The sequence below is a fragment of the Carassius gibelio genome, chromosome A6 (assembly GCF_023724105.1).
Source record: "Carassius gibelio isolate Cgi1373 ecotype wild population from Czech Republic chromosome A6, carGib1.2-hapl.c, whole genome shotgun sequence".
Taxonomy (NCBI): domain Eukaryota; kingdom Metazoa; phylum Chordata; class Actinopteri; order Cypriniformes; family Cyprinidae; genus Carassius; species Carassius gibelio.
Genome location: NC_068376.1, coordinates 26,851,892 through 26,871,180, shown reverse-complemented (window position 1 = coordinate 26,871,180; position 19,289 = coordinate 26,851,892). Strand labels below are relative to the sequence as shown.

At 35.5% G+C, this 19,289-nt stretch overlaps 1 protein-coding gene across 1 annotated transcript in view; it reads right to left on the bottom strand.

Moving 5' to 3' along the window:
- LOC128015913 (chemokine-like protein TAFA-2) overlaps window positions 1–11,651 on the bottom strand; it is a 77,708-nt gene extending 66,057 nt beyond the window's left edge. The window contains exon 1 of the mRNA XM_052600159.1: window positions 11,188–11,651. The gene's annotated coding sequence lies outside the window, so the exon portion shown is untranslated. The remainder of the gene's footprint in view (window positions 1–11,187) is intronic.
- Between the last annotated feature and the right edge of the window lie 7,638 nt (window positions 11,652–19,289).

The following is a 19,289-nucleotide window of genomic DNA, read 5'->3' as shown; positions in this document are numbered from 1 at the left end:
GTCGAGTTTAGCGTATGATTTGCAACTAGTTCTGTATGTGATGAACAATAAAATTCAGTTTTGTGGATATTCCTGCCTAAAACATTTTAAAGGTGAAGTAACTTCTGCCCCTCTTGAGACAAAATAATAACTGTTTTCAAATAGGTTTGTAGATTACTCTACCTGTTTGTCATTGGTTGGAAAACAGAAAGCCCCGCACCCAGACTTACATTATTGGATCAGCCGATATTGGGCTGCAAACACTGATCTATTTATATAACTGGATCGCTCATCGCGTTCTAAACTGCCAACAGACAGTGAAGCCACCGGAAGTGTTCGATCCGCCATCTTACTAATCCCTACCAGAAGAGAGCACCATTGAGTTACATTCAAACCGCTATCCTAAAATAACTAGATTTGAAGCAAATCATTCAAACGGGAATCGTTTTTATGTTATGTGTAATAAATTAATGCTTACTTCAGATGTTATCTGCTAGCCTGACTACGTCAGACTTCCTACTTCCGCTCAATTTCATTTCGCTTCTGTACTCAGTCTGATACAGCGTCAGAGCTTTCTGTTTGCCACCGGTCTGGAAACAGCCGGGCCAATCAACGAACAGAGGGCGGGCTGAGAGCCGTGACGTAGATGCTTAGCGCCGAGTTTTACATTGTAGGTTAGAGAAATCGAAAACCGAAACGACCGCGGAAATGGGACACGAGACACGGGATGCAATTCGCTCTGTTATGGAGAACATTCAACTCTTTTTCAAACTGCAAAAGTCGTTTACAGCCATGTTCACTCCGGTATTTCGCTCGCATCATCATGTGTTAACAACAGGTTTACAGTGGAAGTTCAATCATAGATTTGAGTTCGATGCATGATGTCTGTGCTTGATGCGGCTGTACAGGCGCATAACATACGTCATAACTAAACGTATCTGATTGGCTACGGGTAACCAATGATTTTAAACTTCAGACAAGCGCCCCCTAGCGAGAGAGAAAACACTTCTCTATTATGCCATTCCAGACTCTGTCTACGAAGCAAAGTGAAGTAGCAGAGTCTGGTATTACCAGGCTAGTTATTTGCAGTGTTTATGGTCTTTTGGGGCAGGATAAGCAATATTTTTATATCGTGTAGGTGGGTGTGACAGGTAACGATCCAACACAAAATATACCTTATTTATTTATGAACATAATTATTCAGGAATTATTAAACATGAATGTATTAGTATCAGAAATGGATTTTAATAAATTACAATGAATAATACAATTATGTTGTTAATATTCCTCTATAATGAAATGAAAAGCTTAACTTGCTATCTGGGAAATAAAGCTTTATGTCTTTAAATCCGTACTGTATATAGTCAGTTATTTCTCTGTATAAATCCAGATTTCAGAACGAACACTTTGTCGTTTGTTTTATATGTTGAGGTCGTGTCAGTCTGATGTTTATTGTGTTCATGATCGCTACTGTAATGAACGTAGCTTTTTAATAAGTAGGGGAAATTCACGACATTTAAAAAATAACCATTTACATGCCTAGGGTGTTTGCATTGTAATAATGTACAGAGATACTTCATATTTATAAATGCTGACTTGTTAGGTGATGCTTTCTCATTAAAATCATACAAATTCCTATTAATTCAATGGAACGTTTACGCACACTAGGGATTACCAATATGGCGGCACGGCGGCTTCACTTTAATGACGTCATGAGCAATCCAGTTCCATATTATAGATCAGTGGTTGCAAACAATATTATGTTGTGAAAGCATAATACTTTTCAGTAGAATCAACCATGAATAGTTTACTTATAGTCTCAGCATTTTAAACTGGAATAGGAGAAAATATATATAAATAAAAAATAAAAAAAAATCACAATATAGGTCTAGAAATTAAATGAACTAAGCACCATAACAATAGTTTTTTTTTTATTATTCATTTATAAATATTCAAAACGAAAATGTAATCCTGGGATATTGTGTCCAGGAACTGACATGGTCATTATGTCATTGTCACAAGATAATTTTGTCGAGGTAATGACACCCTTATTCTTGTGTTGAGGGAATGCCATGTTTTTCTTGTGGCCATGACTTTAATGCGTAAACAAACCTGCATGATCATAGCAATGTGGGATTATCAGAGATAGATAAAACATTTTTATTAACATTAAACTTTTAATTTCATTTTTGTAAATTATTATGAAAGTGATGTGACATTAAGCAAAGTATTGTGACCCATACTCAGAATTCATGCTCTGCATTTAACCCATCCAAAGTGCACACACACTCTGAACAAACACCTGGAGCAGTGGGCAGCCATTTATGCTGCAGCGCCCGGGGAGCAGTTGGGGGTTCGATGCCTTGCTCAAGGGAACCTAAGTCGTGGTATTGAAGGTGGAGAGAGAACTGTACATGCACTCCCCCAACCCACAATTCCGTCCGGCCCGAGACTCGAACTCACAACCCTTCGATTGGGAGTCCAACTCTCTAACCACTAGGCCACGACTTCCCTTCCCTTTGTGTATCGCTTTACCTTGTTAATGGTTTGTATAAGTATGCAAGCATTTGCTATCCTACCATATATTAGTAAATATATGCCTCACAGTTATGCCAATAAAGTTTTGACTTTATGATTGAATTTATGCCCATGTGTGATGATAAATGAGAGTGTTGTGTTACATTTACAAATGAAACAATGTGAATGATTAATTCCTCAACAAAAGACTACAGTATTTATAATTACGGTCTATTAATTAGCCGAAATAAAATGAAATATATTTAAACCGCATTCCAGTAAAAATTCCTGGAAGCATAATCAAAGCTCGATTTGCATGTCAAACATTTACTGTAGGCTATTATTTACAAAAGTAGTCAGAACGTTAAGTAAAGAGATCGAAATTAAGGGAATTTTTTAATAAAAATATAACCAATAAAATTGGCTTATAATAATAATAATAATAATATACAAATATTACAGGAATGATGATCAGTTAATGGACTTTAACTTTAACAAGACTGTAGGATGGAAAAACATGTTGTTAGATGGATTGTGAGTGATAATCCCGGGTTGCTTTGGTCACACAGGTTTGTTTCACATTAAACTCGTGGCCACAAGAAATGGATGTCGTTCCCTCAACAAAATTATCTTGTGGCCAAAACATAATATTACATTCCCACAAGTTAATATGGCATTCCCACAAATTAATATCTTGCTTCCACGACAAAACTAACTGAACCGACCATTTTCAGTTACATATAAATTAAGGTTAGGTTAGGATTAGTGTTTCAACATAGCGGTTTTCATACTTGCCATTAGGGCCACAAGGGTGTGCTAGCAGAAAAAATATGAGAAGAAATTTTATATTATCACAATGATTTTTTTCTTTTATTATTTTTGTTTTTAATTTTGTTATTAGCAAATATTTCATTTTGGGAATATTTATGTTAATCTGCTGCCAGCCATAGCAATTTTGTTGTCTCAAACATATATTTATAATGCTATTTTAATATTTTTAAAATATAATAAAAAAATCTTTAGCTTTTTATACAAAATTTAAAATGTATTTCTAGGATGCAAAGCAGTATTTTCAGCAGTTATTAATGGAGCATAGCGATAGTTCTGGCAGGCCATGTTAGTCAGGCTTGCATCAGCTGACACTGATCTACCTCTAGGATCATGACACCAATCATAATTCCCTACAAGGTCACTTCAGTAATTATTCAGCAGCTATTGCTCGCTAAGGAACTAATCACCCACCTCCATCCCCAGCTCCTCCTCTCGTCCAGTCAGGACTTGGCATGTTGTTAAAATAATCACGTAAAACATGAATGGTACCTTCTACATTTATCATCGATGTTGGTTCTTCCCCCAACCTAAAATGTATGCTAATCGGAAGTTATATTGATGATAGTGGTCCTGACAGAATTCCAGTTTTCAGTGTCACAGTTGCACTGCTTAATATTTTTGTGGAAACTGTGATGCATTTGTTCGATGACTAGAAAGTTCAATAGAAAAGCATTTATTTGAAATAAAAATAGAAATAAAAATTGTGAAATTATATAAATGTCTTTACTTTTGATCAACTGAATGCATCCTTGCTGCATAAAAGTATTAGTTTATATAACTCTGTGACCATTATCATTAGGAATCATCTTTTCTTCCTCATGATCTGTGCTGTTACTTGACTGTTTGTTGAGGCTTTGTCATTGTTCTTGCACACACACGCAGTGAGATAAGCCGCGGCTCATATGAGCCATCACAGCTTTCTCAATTGGCTACGCAACTGAGCTTTGGACACATTACGTAGAGTGTGACATCCATCTCAATGTGTGCTGTAGCTGCTATACTTGCAGATTCAATGCTGTGTAGTGGCTCTGAATTGGTAATTCAAGCATGCTGTTTTGAGACTGCTTTAGTACTTTTAATTACAAACCCAAAGATCAGGATTTGATGGAGGAAAAATCCCCAATGTGGCTTCATTATCCATGCTGGCTCTGTAAGAATGTAAAAACCAGTGGATGTGCTAAAATGAATGAAAGCACATTATGCAAAGAAGGTAAATAGGAAGACTGGGGCTAGTTGTCACACACAAAAGCAACGGGAGTGTTGTCACACTACATGGGGTAAGTTGTCATAGTGGAATCTGCTATTAAACAGACTTTTATTGGTTTTCCACCTAAATTTAATGAGTAAAACATTAATGAGACACTAAACAATTCATGAAATGACAAAAATGTAAATGGTAACGTATCAAACATTGGTCTTTTGACTGTAAACCTCAAAGTTATTGAGCCCTTGTAACAACTGTTTCATCTGTTTCTTGCTAACAGAGGCCAGACGGATGGCATGATTTTAATCTGACACAGCAACGGTGTGATTGCACTGAACAGAGCCTCATTTCTGAGGCAGGAAGACAATGGCAAATCCATCTCACATCTGTTGCAGTTCCCTCTCACAAGCATGCAAAGCAATATCTCCAAATTACAGCCTCTGGAATTCGACAGGCTAAAGGCCGAGGACTCGTCTAGAGCACTCTGTTCCTCAGGAAGCCAAACAGGCTGAACAGGCCTCTCGCACCTCTGCCTCGCCTCCGCAATAAATCACCTACCATCTCATGCATGTATAGTGATCTGAAACACCCCTCCCTCAAAACCAAATCTGCCCGAGTGATGATCTATGATTGGTTGGTTCCATTTCCCAATGGAAACCTCGACAAGACGCACACCTGTTTCACGCATAATCCGTCTGCAGTGCGTATGCAATCCATATGCGTTTCATATGTGGTGCAGAAGCAGCACGGACTCATTGTGCTTTCACACAGGACGCGTTTGCAGTCCACCACTCTGTACATACAGAATCAGGATCAGAAAGAGCTTTTTTGCCAAGCATGCTTGCGCAGACTAGGAATTTGTTTTAGTGACATAAGCTTCCAGTACACAGAGACAACAACACACAGACAAAAAATAAATAAATAAATACATTTGGCAAATAAATAAGTGTATAAACAATTGTGCTATAAATTATAATGGAATAGGATTGAGTAAAATGCAGGGACGTACTAGGGTGGAGGGGTAACAAATAAATATAAGGATATTGCACATTTTTATTGCATAAGCATAAGTGGGGAACATTTAACTGTTCATGAGGTAGATTGCCTGGGGGAAGAAACTGTTCTTGTGCCTGACTGTTCTGGTATTTGTGACTCTGAGGCACTGGCCAGATGGCAAAAGTTCAGAGATGGGGTAACTTGAATGTAAGGGATCCAGAGTGATTTTCTGAGCCCTTTTCCTCACTCTGGATGAATACAGTTCTTGAAGGGTGGGCAGGGGAGCACCAATAATCCTTTCAGCAGCCCAAACAGTTCTCTGTAGTCTTCTGATGTCTGATTTTGTTGCTGAACCAAACCAGACAGTTATTGAAGTACAAGTGCACTGGAACACGCAATGCTCCTGGAACACACTGATGAAAAATTAATCTATGCCCACCACTAATATATATATATATATTAGAAATGCACCAATAGTTTGATGTTCTTAAGTAAAGAAATGTCTCCTGACTCTTGCTGTAAATTATACTGGGAACCCTCTCATTTGATACATTACTATTGTATTAAAGGTTCCAATTAATAACAGCTATTATATGCAACTGCTATTTATTTCCTGATTTAATAATCACACTCAAATATAAACTGAATTGTCTGTATACAACTCTGCATGTCTTCATGCCAGATTTATTCAAACATACATATTTAAATGTCAATGAGCTGCTTTTTAGTGTTGTTTTATAGCTAACTAATGAACTGTGAATGTTGGATAAGTTTGCTGAGGTAAATGCAACGTTAAATGACATACTGTTCACAAGATGTATTATTGGCATCTTTCCGTGGTTGAAACACTAAATGAGTGATTACATGAGATGTGATGCATGTCGGTAAGTTGTGCTGTATGTTTCAATACAGCGTTGCCGCTTGAACTGATGCTGCTGTACAGTGATTTGTCACTCCACATTTAAAAGCATCAAAATGGCATTTGTTGGTCGAATTTCATGTCAAAATGGACAGAAATTGAAAAATGAGACTTTGTTTCCTATCACAAGTAACAAAGCTGTTTGTGCTTTCTGGATGGGAAGCACAGTTTTTTTTGAGAAAAACTGCAAATCTGGCAAACGCGGCCTGAACTATTTAAATCTGTTAATGTGTTTTTATTACATTCATTTCAACAGCCCTAGATTAAACAGGAGAAAATGTCTTCACACACTGTATGAGTTGCAATCTGATAAGCTTTGGCCTCCTCCTTTTCATTGACAGTATATCATTTGCCCAAATCAATGGATATAATTTGCCCTGATCATAATTTGGCCCGTTTTTAACAATCGGCTGATAGTGAAAGAATCGGTATCGGAAAAATATAGGCAATACAGATAATATAACATTGCTTTAACTCTTTTAACTTTACTTTATTGAAACTTGCATTAAGACTTTTAATGCAACTTATTTCTGGCAGTTGAGAACCACTGACGCAGAAAACAAAAAGGTTCAAGATTACACCACCTGCTTACCGGAAGTTTCTATTCCTGAAATCATTGTGCAGTAGCAGAAGTGATTCAAGCACCTGTCTCTTACACATCCGTCTGCTTGCAGAGAAAAACTAAATGTGATAAAGATATGCTTCCTGTGTAGTTCACTGATCCATTAGTCTTGTTCTAATGTTCCTGACCTTAAAAGCAAATGTTAAGTCCTGTATAATTGCTAGCGCAAATGTCTGTAAAAAAGTATCTTGTCATCCTATTAACTCTAACGATTGCAGCATTGACCTGCCTTCAAGAGGAAGTCTGAGAGCTCCTCCTACATGCAAGACCACCATCCATCTATATCTCACAGATCAGAAGGTCACACACTCTCGAATGGATAGTACCTGAGCTTGACCAGATAGAAATGAGAAACATCTGCGCATATCTTACTGGCTTTCACTATCTTGTCAAGTGAACCACTTACAAAAGCACTCTTCATTGAAATGGTGTCATTATCAGAATAAAATATCGGGCTCATTAGAGAAAAACTATGTTCTTTGCGAGTGGAAGGAGAAATGCCAGGGATTATTTTCATCTTGTTAAGAGCAATATACTGAAAGATATGAAACATGCTTTGCTGCAACTTTAGTTAGAGGTTTATATAGTTCACCTAAAGACCTCAAACCTAGGAAGGAATGATGGATGGATGGATGGATTTTTGTGAGATCATACCCATTCACTTTCATTGCACTGTAAAAATAAAATAAAAGATTTTTCAAAGTTGGAAACAAAACAAAGGTAACTGGAGTATGTTTACGAGAAAACATCACTTCAGTTTTTCTGCATTAAAATTTTACATTTAATTACATTTCTTTGCAATTATTTGTGAAATATTAGCAAATTACAGTGAAAGTGTATGTGTATGGAAATAAGCAGCTAAGACCCTTATGTAAATGTAATATATGTACATACTGTATATAAAATTTCCATATTGTCATATGAAGTAAAAACATGTAATCTATCAGAAAAAGGAATAATTATTAACATATTTAAGTATGTGAAATACAATTCTGAACATATATATGCCATCATAAAACCTGTGAACACAAGTTGATATTATATTAGTAAATATATATTATATAAATTATAAAAACATATATAAACAGATTTTTGTATATATATATATATATATATATATATATATATATAGTTGACATATGGTTGCCGCATATAATTCCATATAAAAATTCATGCTAATAATATGGGTGTTTTATATTCTTTAAGGTTATTTATGTTCCATATGGGGACATTCTGCACAAACTCTTCTTTTGAGTACCTACAGAATTGCACAGTCAGTAAATAATACATTTGGAATTTTTATTTAAACTTCAGAATTTGAACTAATGGGTGATTCCTTTAATAAAGTTTTTTACAAATGTATCTGTGGTGCTGTAGAATATGATCTAAAATGCCAATATGTGGGTGAAACCAAACGTCTGTTTCAGTAATGCACTATGATCTGTCATCAGACTGTCAAATGATGCTCTGAGACGCGAGACAGATTGCGCTGCTGTGACATTTGTTTGCAGGACCTGGACAGCATAACCAATTTAAGTTGCCCAGCAGACACACTGGCTTAAACTAACAGAGTAGCGCCATGTTTCAGTGAAACAAATCCCCCAAATATCTGCAGCTGCCCTTTGGTCCGTCTGTTAGCAATTCCCACAAATAACACAGCACAATAAAATCATCGGCCAACAGGCCCACAGGCGTTTTCAAAGTCTGCTGACGGCAATCTATAAAGCACAGTAATGGGTCACTTGCCATGGGGTGTGAAAAGGAAGATCTACGGCGGCTCTCCAGTCACTCTCTCGGGAGCGCAATTAATCAAGAATGAATAGTATCAGCATGCAACAAAAGCCGTAAGGTTATTACAGCCACTGTTCTGCTGGATGAAATGCGATGATTGCGCTAATTGCTAAAAACAGCTGACTGCACACGAGACTCGAAAAGTAAGATGAAGGGCAGATAAAAAGGATGGAGACAAAGGAGGGGCATGTAAAAGGAGGAGAAGTTGTGAGTGAGTTGGTGAAGTCAGGGCCGACCCTGTTGACAAGATAAGCCGTGGTGTTCGCTTTCATTTCTGCTGCTCTGCTATACTTGTTCATTTTCATTTTTTTACACTTTTGATTCATTACAGGCAATATGTGAATATGCTATCAGTCTTGACTTCTAATACATAGGTTGTTCTTAAAGCAAAGCCTAAACGGTGGTTTAAAAGATTGCATTGTTAATTTGATGACACCTCTTAATGGGTTGTTTTGGACCCCATTGACTTTCATTGTATAGTCGGAATATCTTCTTCTGTGTTTTGCAGAAGAAATAAAACCATAAAGATTTGGAATGACATGAGGGTTAGTAAATTATATTGGTAATATGATAATATGGAGCTCACATTTAAGGAGGAAAAAACACCTATTCACAGGCTCAAACCTTGCAATTTGTTAGATGTTATTTATATGACAAAAAAGTTTTGATAATATTATATAACACAGGCCTTAGAAATGAATGTATCAAATATAATACAGTAGGCTTTTATATGCAATTTAAATTTGTAGGCATCTTGTGTACCGTTGATGAGGAATAGTGAAAAGCCCGGCAGAAAATACTACTTATAAACATGGTTAATGAGGCTACAGGTGTTTGTGAAAACACTTAATTTCCCATCATTCTCTGTCAACAGCATGTGAATGATGAAATACCCAGATAAAACATCTGCTACGCTCCTATTGTGAACCTCTGCTGTCCACTTTGTTGCAATGGCACTAAAAAAGCTTCCTAACAAAGCCTGACTTTATCAGGATGTGAAAAGAAATGAAACTGCCAATCTGTGTCCATTTACTTCCAAGCAAAATCACTCCAATGAACCAAATCACTTGTGGATCATCACACGCATCAAAATCACTCATGAATCGTCATATCATAATCACAATATGATGATTAGAATCACGATTAGACAACCAAGTGAATATTTAATAATCGCAATGCTTAGGAATACAATTTATGTTAAAAAGGGGAAAAAATGGAATTCATTAATTCGTTTACTTTCAACTGTTCTGTCAAATGTCATATTTTTATTTTTAACTGCACACACATAATTGTGGGATTAATTTTCAGTGAAGGATAAATAGATAATGGCTTTAATAACAACTAGGTGGCGCAATCTCTCAAGATATGATGTCAAAATCAATACGCGATTGTGTCCGACCAGCATTTTACTTCCATTATGTGATACTTCCGGGTGAAACAGGATATTCACAGATTGGGGGGAGGGGCTTAATTTAGGGAATTGGGAATTGATTGGATTGTGAAAATCTGCTTTTGGAAAAGTGAAGGATTGTCAGACCAAACTTTACGTAAACACTGGATTCCGACATATACAGATACAGCCAGATAAGGCATAATTTTGAAGATTTTGGACACAAATGTATTCGTAAAGGTGCACATGTACTGTGACTTGTACAGATGCTGACACATCAGTAACAATGGGTAATGTGACATTGATCTACAACCCTAACAACAATCAGCAATGATTCAGATCCAAACAAGCAGATTTGTCTTTCAAACTCAGCAACACAGAGGATCTGGCATCGGTCGACTGGCTGTTCCTCATATGTTCCACCATATTAGACAATGTCCAACTTTAGTGGACACCATCATCTTTTCTATTAACCACCCAATCCATCAACATCAACATCTCCATCAGCTCTCTCTCACTACCATCTTCATTTTCATAATACCGGCTCTATATCATCTTTTTGTAACCAATGTTTCCCATAAATCATGATTATGAAACAAACGCACAGTAAATCTGGAATCAATACACTTTAAAACAAGCAATAGTAGAACAGTTATGTTCAAGGTATTCCCTGTGATTATGTCTAGTCAGTAAAGTGCCTTAAATATAAATACAACAATTAAATAAAGTTATATAATATTTTATTTTTCATTTATATATGTTACTTGTGCAGTATAATTTGGAACTAAAATTCCAACAATTATAGCAATTAAAAAAAAAAATATTATAAGAAACCCAACACGTTTTATGCGTCATCACTAATAAGATATACAAAGCATATTTCTTATTGTATACTGTTACCAAGGCTAATTACTAATATGAAATAATCCAGGACTTACCTGTCGTTGAGCTGTCAATAAAAGTGAAGGAATAACGCTCTCATTTGCTTTTCATTGTCAGAAGTAAAACCCCAGCACAGCAGCGCCAAAGACTGATAACTTCCCTTTGCGCAAAAACGATCCCAAGAAAATCATCACCTACAGATTCATACAAGAATGCAAATGAAATTAAAACGATTCCTGCATCAGTTCAGAAAGTCTCAAATGAGTGCTCCAAACTCCCACTCTCTCCGAAGTTCCTTCAGATGCGTCTGAACTTTGCGCGCTGGAAAGATCTGAAAGAGCATGTACGAAGAGATCTTTAGTTGCAGTTATTATAACAAAGGGTTCAAATCTGTAAAATCCCTTTATCCATTAGAGGCTTCTCATGTGCTTCTGGAGTGAGAGGCTTTTGGCTGCTGCAGGAATGTGTTCAGGATGGCTGCTCTGTTCTCTGTGTTGTGTGGAGAGGGATGGTGAGGTGCTCGACTCGCCTCTCAAGTGTTCTGCACTTCAAGCATCCGCTCGGAACCCATGGGAGAGCTCTGCACGCGCTGCGCTGCGGTCAAATGGCGCCCCCTGCTGGCTGCTAACTCATTGTGCATGATAAATGAACGTCATTACCATTACAAAATCTCAAACCTAGTGACAGATACTGTATGTACGGGACATCCAGACTTAAAACATTGGCCTGCAGGGACTTTGAGAAATTCACAAAAATATAAGGATAATATATATATTTTTTTTTTTCATAAGTTATTATAAATGATTGTGAAAAGGGCTTCCCCTAAGTTCAGTAGCACATTCAGGGCTTTTTAGAGATATCAGAGGTTTGGAGGTTTGATCATAAACACTCCATGGTCTTTAAAAAGGAAGGATATTGCCAGAATGAACAAATTTAGCACTCTTAGGGAAATATGTTTTTTTTTATATAATTTTGAAATTATTTGTCATAAATATATATCTCAGAATAATGTTTCAAATCGGAATCGGTTGAAATCGGAATATGACTTTTTGTTACGAAACAGGGTTTAGAGGACACCATGATAACAAACATCATGCTAATCAGGCATTTTGGGGGAGACAAAAACAAGTCAATTGTAGGAAAGGAAGGAAATTTTAGATCAATATTCATATGAAGTATGAGATATTTTTGTGAAAATGTAGCCAAGTTATTATTCCCATCATTTCACTTCTTTTTCGTTATGATTAGCCCCAAGAACACATGAATATGCAAATTAGATGCAATGTATAGATACATTGTATAGATAAGAAAACCAATTTCTGGACAATTTAAACACACATATTGCATAAAGTAAAATAGTATATCAAATCATTTGGTAATATCTTTGTATAAAGTTTGGTTAAAACTAGCCTGAAACCTAAAAACGGATTGCTAAAGGGAAAAATAAAACATTATATAAAACCTTTTCATGTTAATTTATTTATTTATAAAATAAAATAAAATATTAATGTTTTATTTCCATTTGTTTCTTATATATTATTATTATTATTATTATTATTATTATTATTATTAGCATTATTTTGAGTGGGACAAACCAAATTGTAAATTAATATTATATTATTATTATTTGTTCAATAATAAAAAAACACAAGTACATTCATTTTTAAAGTGTAAAAGACTACTGAATAACATGAATGAGAAACATACAGACCGAGTAATTGAAACACATTTGTTAATAAACCCCAAATTGCACAGAACTTCGATCATTAATCTTTCCTAATTCACTTTGTTCAATCAGTTCCAGCTTGATTTGCACTTACTACTGAGTTTGATATTGCTATTGATATTGGCTCCACATGGTAATTCCAGTACTATTATGACTTCATCAGATTGCTCTGGCTTCCCACTTCTATACGAAGCAGATGGGAAGAATAATCAATGAGGTCAGTGATTGCTTTGGCTCAGGGATGATGCACAGTACATTAGTGCTCACCTTTAATGAACAGACACTCTACTAGCATCATAAACAAACCCTCCCACTGATGCACCATGCCCTACACAAACCCATCAATGATTTTTGCTGCTGTTGTTGCCTTTTGTAGCGCTGGTCCATTTTAAGAACTTTTTTTAAACAGACAAATAAATCAGGTCGTTTCATGACTTAAATGTAGTCATGAAGTCAACATTCAACAGGTAATATGTTCAAGTCTAATTTTACCCTAAAATTGAAAAAAAAAAAAAAAAAATAGTGTATATCATCTGCATTAAAGAACATTTTTCTAATGACAATTAAACACATTCTCATTACCGTAATGTCTCTGTTTGCAAACCTTTTTGTTCGCAAAGGTGATTCTTTTACTGAAATTAAATTAAAATATATTATTGTTCACATAAATAAATAAAATGCATTGCATATTCCTGCTGCACAAAACAGAATTTGTATTCTTATTTATTATTATTAATAATATTATTATTATTTTGCATTATGATAATGAGAAATCAGGAATAAAACAATAATACCATGTACTTCAAATAAATTAATTAAGGAATTAATTTAAGATTTTTGTTTCTCATAGCAGGTTTCATTGCAGTAATGGTAACTGAAGCAAAGTGGGGAATGTGCTATACTAATGTATGGTCCTAAAATATGCTTTTATAGTTTTTTATATTTTATAGTGTAATATATACAAGACATGTTCTTGTTGTGTTGCTTTTCTTAATTCACCCAAACAGACTAACATGTTGGCCATTTAAAATAATGATATGATTTCGAAAACTACCAACATTTGCAGCCCTTATGCTCAGATGAACAGCACTGATGTTTTGTGCTTTATGTTCTATATGAAATTGAGCAAACTGATCCAAAACTAGTAAACAGAAACGCAGTTTATCCAATATAAGCATCCTCAGCTTTGGTGGTGTAGCACATAAAAGATGAAGAACATGAAGGAGCTGAATTGTGGTGTGATCTGTCCTCATTATCAGTGATGGATGTGTGTCTGTGTACTGCGTTACATAACCTTTGCACTGTAGGTGCTTCATCTTCACTGGCTGTGTAATATTCTCAAAGAATTGATGGCATTGCATCAAAACAAAATTGCAGCAGAGCACCACTATATCCAGGTTAGTACAATGCATGACATGATTGTGAAATAACATATGTGAATGTTTGCAATAACATGCACTGGGTCATTTGCACAAATTCTGAATTCAAATGGTTTACAAAACTGTTAGTGAAAAGCACATGAGAACTAGTGACAAGTGGCTTGGCAATCTGCATTATGCTGAGGTTAAGGACTGCTCATATTTTTGTTCTTATTTATTTGTGAGCCATCTTTATTTAGACATCCCCTTAAGGATGAAACTTAAGCCTCTAAGATGAAATGTATACTGTATGTTTCCTGAGATATCTTTATTGTTTCTTTATTGTGTCGATCACACCGCTGTTGCTTAGACGTATATAGCAATTGTGTGTCGAAGACTGAATGCAGTAGTATTTTTTGAGTGCCCTTGTAAAAAAAAGTGTGCTGTTGAATGTGTGTAGTGTTCTTCAAATCTATTTGCAAAATGTATTTATACAATGTATATTATTTTAAGAGAGTACACTTTCATGACAATGTCACATACAGTAACGCTCTCAAGGTACACTTTTAAAAAGTACAGGTTTTTTTACTTTAAAGTACATAGAAGTAATCATTTTTTAATCATCTTTTGTCAAGCTTTAAAGAAGTACACTTATTTTGATGTGTTTATTAACATATTGTATAGCCACATGTCAAGCAGGCCCGTCGCAACAAGGCAGGCAAACCAAGCAATTGCTTGGGGCCCCGAGCTGACCTGGGGCCCCAAGACAACGACTGGTTAAGAATAAAATGCAACGACACTGTGTGAGCGCCCCTTTGATCGTCAATGCAGTAACATCTAATGACACTGTTATTGGGATCCCCCTCAAGGGGGCCCCTCTCAGTTGTCGCTGACAGCAGCAGGCCAACCAAGTCAAGTGATCGCTGCTTTTTTTTTTTTCGAACGGAAGGAATATGGTTACTGTAATATGTTTTTTTTTTAACGGGATAAGGAAAACGCAGATCAGAAATCGCAGACTGCAAGGAGTCAGAAGTGTTTTGATTTGAGGACTCAGGCAAACATAAAGAGAACGTCGTGGCGTGTTTCGATTGCAAGAATCGCGGAATCCAGTCATAAAAACGGAATTTACAGTTTAACGCAGAATGACACGTAATGTGCCAAATTTTGAATGAATGAATTAAAAATAGGTCATTGCACTTACATCAAACCACGATACGGACTAACATCTGTAAATATTAAGCAGGAACAGTCTGTTTAAATATGAATCCTGCATGTTCTGCGTGTCTCTGTTAATGAAAGGAGCAGAAGCGCGTCTTCCTTGAAGACGAACTGAAGCGCGCGTGACGCTCGCGGTGATTTCAGTCTCGCGTCTGATGTCTCACTAAATAAGGATGTGAACGCATGAACAACATCTACAGAACTGCTCTTAACAAAAACTTTAGTTTGCTTAATTTTCAATAATTAAAAGATAAATTAATGTTTGGTGTTTAATGTGCATCTCAGAAAATGCTTTATTTAAAAACCCACCTGAATGGCACTTAAATGCACTTAATTCATCTGTCAACTTATTGTCATTGTTCAAAGTACAAGTACAGACAGAGAAACAATTATTAATAATTAAATGTTTTTTTTTTTTTTATGTATGCATTGCATTCTATCCATTTAAAAAAAATCTAAAAAAGGAAACTTAGTTGTTCATTTAACTTACCCCTGAGCTGGTAATAGTGACCTCTTTCAATATGCTAACAGTGAAATGGTAAAACGTACTTCACAGGTAATTTCAGATTTTTGTTTAAATTATTTCCCAGCTACACCATCAACTTCATCCTCAACATCAACAGATGCATCACTTCTCAGTGCTGATTTTTTCCTCTATAAAGCACAAAGTACCAAAAGCTCTATAATTATAGCTGATATCCTGCACAGCCCAGAGTTTAAACTAAGTTTGTGCTGTCATATTATTAGAAGAAAAAAAAAAAAACAGTGCAAATCACTATTGAATTCCCACCAAACTATTTTTTCAAGCAGTTTTTGCACTGTAAACTTTTTTTAATTTATATAAAGTGCGGGTGAACTTAAACTGTATGGCTATGCTGTGGTTCCTGTAGGCTTTGCGTGTGTGTGTGTGTGGGGGGGGGGGTGTCGGGGGGCCTCTATGTCCATTTTGCTTGGGGCCCCCAAATTCCTTCAAACGGCCCTGATGTCAAGTATAGTGTTCTTTGATTTATATTTTACTTTAATATATTTACAAAATTCCAACTTCATTACAAATGTGTGCAAATCCATGACATACAATTTTCAATAGAATTAACATATTATAGTTTACCATGAATGCTTGCAGTACATAGTAAGCAAGATTATAGAAGTAATTAGGAAATTACATATGAAGATATACTAAATAAGTCTTATTTAAGTAGGTCAAAAAGTGCTTCTAAATTTAATTAATTGCTTTTAATATACATTTTTACTAAAAATTTCGATTTAATTATAAATGACATGCAGTCAAGTGTCTGAAAAATCACACTTAAGCATATCATTTTTTTAAGTATTTTAAGTACATTTTCGCAAGGGTGTGTGAAAGTACACTGTGTATTTAAGGCATTTCATCTATTAACTCTAACCATTATGTACCCAAACACAATATTTTTACTCATTTCTGCAGTGAGAACTGTTTGATCAGTTATAAAATGACATAAAATGTATACATAAAAAAGACCCACCAGGTCTTTTAAGCTGTATCCAAAATTACAATCTGCAACGGCCTCATCATTTTCATCATCTTTTACATTTATTTCAGTTTGTTGTAGAAAATGTGCAATTTAATTAAACATTACATTATGATTTCATAATTTTTTATTAAAGAAATTATGAGCCACTCAGCTCTAGGTTTTACATTGTATTTAAACATATCCCAAATGAAACATTGTTTTAAATATTGCAAATTTAAAGTATATTGAATGGAGGTTATATAATATTTAATATGACCTCCTGAGGTGGTCGGTCTACATTTTCTGAAACATAGGCATCTCCTTTCACTAATTTCATGCATCATTCACCCTTTTCTTGGAAATTCCATTTTAGAACAGCATTATTTTTTTCACATCTAGGCAGACTGAAATGTACTCCACTCTTAACAGCTATATTTAATGAGTCTAAAATGAGATGGCACAGTGTCCTGCATTTGAACTAACAGAGTCTCTGCAGAGATGAGTCCAGCTAGTCATGTGCTTTAAGAAAAAAAAAAAAAAACATCTGAAGGGTAATGTTGAGAATGAGGAAGTAATGGTTTCGGGGGAAAGCAGCAGTGAATCAATAATTCAGTGTGAGTTCCTGTTATTGCCAACATAATGCATCAGGTACACAACACGCAAGCATGGAGACATATCTACACATTACTGTGTGCTCGTTTACACTGTAATCAAAAGATTCTCATAATATAACCTGTTACCTGCAGCCAGTCAGAAGGGAGGATCCTGTACCTCACACTTTAATGTTTTTCCTGTTGAAAAGAAAATAGAAATATTTCAGTTGGCAAAATTCTAGGTTTCATAACTAAGGTTTTAACCGAATGGGAAAGAAACATGTATGATTATCAGTGCAATAAAACAAAATAAAAGAAAGGTTTATGATTTGGTTGTTTGGGCAAGTACTTGCAATTTCATGTGAAAGTCAGAAGATGTCAGTCTTTAGCTTAGAATGAGAATGAGGCTTGGAATACTTCAGGGATGCCTGAGAATTTGATCTAGTTTTCTTCTTTTTAAAATCAAGCTTGGGGTGTAAATGATATACTGTGATAATAAGCACAACTGAAAAAGTATAAGTTTAAGGTACAAAAAGTCAAGGAAAACTAGTTTTTTTAGTTATAGTCCAACTTATCCTTACCATCTCTCCCAATAAACAGATCAGCGTATACAATATTATGATGTGGTTTGAAAAACACTTAAGCTAAAAATGTCACAGTTATGTCTGGTTCGTTTCATTTTCAAGGACTTTTAGTTTGTTTCTCATCACTTTACTGTTTCCTTTGTTCTAGTTTCCAGCCACAGTTTCCTGTCAATTTGTTTGCATAGACACTTATTAATCATCAAAGCTGTTTGTCATTATTTTGATTCATCATCACTGTGTATTTAAGCTCCTCTTGATTTTCTGTTCATTGTTGGTTGTCGTATGTGTTTTGGTACACTCTGTTAATGTGTGTGGATTATCTTCATTATAGAACTTCCCTTCGTTTTTTGGAACTCTTGCCTCTTCTTCATCTTTGGAACTTGCTTAATAAGTGACAAAGAACAATGCTGATGCAAAATTCTGTAATTATGTGAACTCAAAAACTGATCCAAAATCAAAGAAGCGAGAAACAATCCTTTAGTGAAAATGTCAATTGGTGTCAAATTGATCAGTGGTAGATCAGTGGTGTCAAATTCAGTTCCTGGAGGACCGAAGCCCAGCAGAGTTTAGGCTCAACCCTAATTAAACACACCTGATACAACTAATCAAGTTCTTCAGGCTTATTTGGAAACTACATGGTATGTGTGTTGGAGCAGGGTTGGAACAAAACTCTACGGGGCTCCGGTTCTCCAGGAATTGAGTTTGTCACCCCTGACCTAGTTTAAGAACTAGAGATCTAATAAAGCACAAAACTATCAAACAGCACCATAGAAGTAGTGTGCTATACTACATGAGTAAGACTAGTGAGTCTTCTGAAGTTTTGTAAAGTCATTTTATGTGACAAACATTGAAAAAGAATCATTATCTGTTTATGTGAACTATTTCTTCCACATTTCTGGCCACATTCATTTTGCATCCTATGCAGTATTGGGCCCAAACTAGTGTGATGAATAAACAGATATAAGTGTATGTGCTATGACTAAGAGCTGCTCTCAGCATAGTCAGCCTGAATTAAGATGCCTGCTAGGCAACTAAATGTAAATTACTCTTATGGGCAATGTTAATAACGAAGATAACACTCAAAGATGATTGTTTTCAAGTAGCTGCTTCATTTCTGTGTTTTGAGAAACTGAGAGAGAACACAAAGGGAAAGAGATAGAGATGGATGGAGAGAGAAAATTATTATTTT